This window comes from Apostichopus japonicus, chromosome 17 (assembly GCF_037975245.1).
Source record: "Apostichopus japonicus isolate 1M-3 chromosome 17, ASM3797524v1, whole genome shotgun sequence".
Lineage (NCBI taxonomy): Eukaryota > Metazoa > Echinodermata > Holothuroidea > Aspidochirotida > Stichopodidae > Apostichopus > Apostichopus japonicus.
This window is the reverse complement of record NC_092577.1, coordinates 29,796,274-29,800,712: the sequence shown is the minus strand read 5'-3', so window position 1 is coordinate 29,800,712 and position 4,439 is coordinate 29,796,274.

Here is a 4,439-nt window from a genome sequence, read left to right as displayed (position 1 = left end):
CTGTTTATTTTCTTATTTTTTTTCTTTCTGAAGTTTGTTTCTTACGATTTTTTTTATTCCACATTTGTACAGTTACATTCACCCAAGCAAATTCCAATTTAATCCATCACCCTGCTTATTATATTGCATGTTCATAATAATAATTATAACTAGTCTTATATAGGGCAGACTCCAAAAGTTGTTCAATATGTTATCCAACCTATCTTTTTTGATATTTTCTTAACATGTCCTTTTCATTGCAGAGTCCACAATTTCTCTGTGGACTATAAATTTAAATCGATTGGTTTAACTCAAAAGGTGGACGTTTCAAACGCTAAAAAATGTGACAAATTTGGAGTTTTGTTTCAATTTTGACCAGACAGCATTTTTGGGCGTTTCTTGACTTTTTTTTTTATGTTTTATTTTATTTATTTATCTTATTTTTGTTTATAATGACCTACCGATTTAAGAGAAATAGTAGCTTGTAAATTGTGAAATTTTCTGAAAAGAAATGTTGATGTCTACCATAACATGTTGTTCGGTCTGGCCCAAGGTTGCATATCGGCCTGTGCGTCGGTAAAAACTTTAGCACGTTTCACTCCCTAAATGTTCAGCTTTGGGAAACTCCCAATCGCAATCAATTGCGAACCCACACAATTCCAACCCAAACATGCACATGGTCAATCGTCTTAAGATAACAGGAGATTTGTATTTTGGCTCTTTTTTTTTTAATCACCTGTTTTCTTCGCCAATTTGGCGGTCGGGTCAAGACTGGCAACCCTGTTTCGTACCCATTGATTGAAACCAGAGTAGTTTTTTTTTTATCTTATTGCCTTTCTTGCTCGTTAATTTTTTGTTTTTATACAGTCAAGAGTTGCCGTACAGACCCCAAAATTTATGCAAATGAGATATGAATATTCATGACCTTGACTTTTCTCACTCCTTTTCTAACACCAATTTTGGGTACATTAACAAGGCTAGATTTTTATGACTCTGAATTTTTTTTTTTTTTTTAAATGTAAACAAGTTTTCTTTAAGGAGGAACCCTGTTAATTTTGTTATTATTTTGGTAATATGACACTCCTCTCTTGGAGATAAGTATCGTAAAACAGTGAGAAAACCAGATGTGAAAAACGATCATCGTAAACAAGTGTCTCCACCAAATAATTATCTCCTTTTTTTGGAGAACCATGATTTCTTTGTTTATAAAGTTCGGGACTAATTACAGTTGCCAGTTATAGCTTCCTCTGGTGAAAACAAAAAATTCAAGATGAAGACATGAAATATTTACATGAAGAGCACTTATCGTGTCTCTCTTCTCGTCGTTGGCAAAGAAGAAGTGTTTATCCGATAAAATTCACGCCGAAAAGAGTCGTCACACGATCAAGCCAAAGTCGTTTACCGATGCTGATTACAGTTTCCGACATGTAATCAGATATAGATCCTGTCTTCATAAAGAGTATCGCCTCTGCTTTCCAGCCTCGGGAAGCTTTCGACTTCTGGTACACATTAAATTGAGAAACAGAATGAGGGACCAGACAGGGCAAAGTTTTTTATTTTATTTAAAAAAAAAATTTTTTAAAGGTTTTGTAGTATTTATCACAATGAAATATCATATAAGGATACACAGTGATAACCAAATTACTGGAAATCTAATCAATGGATGGATCTTTTGTACCATATTTGAATCAAATGGCAAGATGTAACTAATGAGGGAGGGGGTGGGGAGGGGGGTTAAAGGGGCTTTGCTCATTGAATCAGGCCAGAGCATCTTATGAATGATAATGTCCATCAAGTCCGTAACCGTGAAAAGGCCTCTGTGTAGAACCACCGCATTCGAAGCTGACTTTGTTCTTTCTTCTTGTTGTGTAAAACTATTAATTGATTTAAATTAACATAAATAATTATTAAGCAAATGATAAATTGTTAAATAATTTCAGCACATTTTATGTCCATGTTTAACTGTAAGATCTGTGAAGGTTTATCTAATTTCTTTTTCGTTTCCATCAACCTGTTAGTTCCATTAAACTTTGCATGTGAAAATTTAATGGAGATGTTACCCCCCACCCCACCCCCCCAGTCATGACTAAGCTTTGTGATAAAGATAGATGCGATGAACAACTCTCCCCCCAAGCAGCTATATAAGAATAATTTGTACCTTTTACTAGACTGAAGACTTGAGTAAGTCTAAAACTGACAATCACACAGTCACTCGATCTGCTTGAGCATTAAATGTATTTCTGTTGTTCATTTGAATTCTGAAGGGGCTGTTGTCTCTGCGAATGTTATTTAATACAATAAGTTTCCTAATAATACCTAAACTTGATTTTTATGTCAGTAGTAATATTGATAACTCCCCCCCACCACCACCCCCCCCCCATTCACAAAAAAAAAAAAGAATAGCTAAGATAGTTCACCTACTGGTGGCATTAAGACATCCTTCATCGACAAAATGAAAAGTCCTGACATGTTGTTTTTTAACCCAAGATATTCTTCCAAATGGAAAAAGATTTTACTCACCTGTTTGGAGAAGTTTATTGATCGCAGGTATTATGTAAATTCTATGAGGTACAGATACGGTCGATTTTTCCATTTAAAATCAGTTAATTTTTATCTATTCTGCTACTATGGCCAAACAAGGTTACCCACCACATCAAGATATAGCCGTCCAACAAGTTTAACCACTGTCAGATTTCTACCATGTTTTTTACGTTTTTATTATTCTTGTCTTCCAAAGTTGTTGATTTCAAAAAATAAAAGAAGAAGAAGCTGCATTTATTAAAGAAAACTGAAGTAATGAGATTCATTGTTTGTAATAACAATAATAATAAATCATAATTATAAGAAAAAGAAGGAAGAAAACTTTCCTTTCTTTTCGTTAAGATGCTTTAAATTTAAACTGTATGGAGGAGCTATTGGATCACAACCACAGGAACCTGTAAGATTTACAACGAAAGTTAAAACAAAGAGACTAAATGCAAATTATCATGTCAAGAGCCCCATCAAAAATCACTTTCAAAGTATATAAAATGTTTTGAGGTGTAAAAAGGGGGAGGGGTTTGTAAGAAGATGTAAAACGGGTCTACCAAGGGTGTGCTGCTATATACATGAGGAACACGATGGTGTTCTGATGAAGTCATACTTAATGAATAGTTAATGTACTATAATGGGGGAGGAGTTATTTATAGCTAATGTAATATGGGGAGGGGGGAATATGTTTAGGAGATGGTACCCTGGGTACCTTTAGTGGAAGTATTACATGAGAGTACGTTATCAGAATTGGAAGTTATTGTTAATGTATCCAGTGTTTATTCTATAAGAAAATACAACCTTACTATGCATTTGATAAGACATTGTATATTTTAAAATGTAAATGAAATTTATCGAGAAAGGAGAAAACAAACTTGTAGATAATCTCAGACTCACTTCAGACTCACTCATTATATAGTGTGTTTCTTTATATTATGTACATGTCCTTTTCGCTTGTACAACCCCCCCCCCACCTCCCCTGCGCCCACACACAATCAACATCCACATTCCATATATCTTCTATAACCGCATTCTCTCTCAACCCCACCACCCTCACCCCACCCCCTTAACTGATATCATTTACCAAAGGTAGAAGGAAGTGTTCCCTGGTCATACATTTACCTGACATTGCCTCATTCATATAACAACATTACTTCACCGTGACGATGAAATTTCACCCCCCCCCCCTCCCTCTCGTCCCTTCCCACGATTGAATCTCACCAATTAAACTAATTTGTCATGAGAAAATCACGTCTTTGCAATCGAAATATTAAAGCAGTACAACACAACCTGTTTCCCAACCATTTACACACCATCAGCTTAAAAAGTGTTCTTACTCCCCCCCCCCCCACCACCCACTCACGCATTTTGCTTGCTCCCTCCCCCATTTTAACCGCATTCGAAGCCCCCCCCCCCCCCATTCTTGATAAGGAGGACATAGGGAATCGTAAAGATTTGATTAAACTCTGAAGAATCATGCAAGTTCGTTGTACAGAACATTGACCATATATCAGTGGGGGAGGGGGCTGGATCCTCAAACTGCGATTGGCAGGTTTCATTGTGCAAACCACGGTTACATCAACGCGTTCCGACAAACTGGATCATCTGGGTACAATCCGGATTATAGTATTTGAAATCGCACTTTTAAAGAGGCCATTTTTAATTAAACAAAATGAAAAGATGAAAGATCTCATCATAGAAAGGGATACTTTTAATTCATGAAACAGCGATTGCTGGGTTTTCACAAACCTCTCCCCCGGGGGTGGGGGCAGGGGTGACGGTGGGGACATCACATTATACCTTTTAACTTATACCAGATAATGCAAACCGATGTGTTGCGTATACTCATCAAATCTATACCACGGTAATAGCGTAACTATTACAAACAAGTTAATTGGTCTTAGAAATGAGAAAAAGACGTTGTTTGTCTT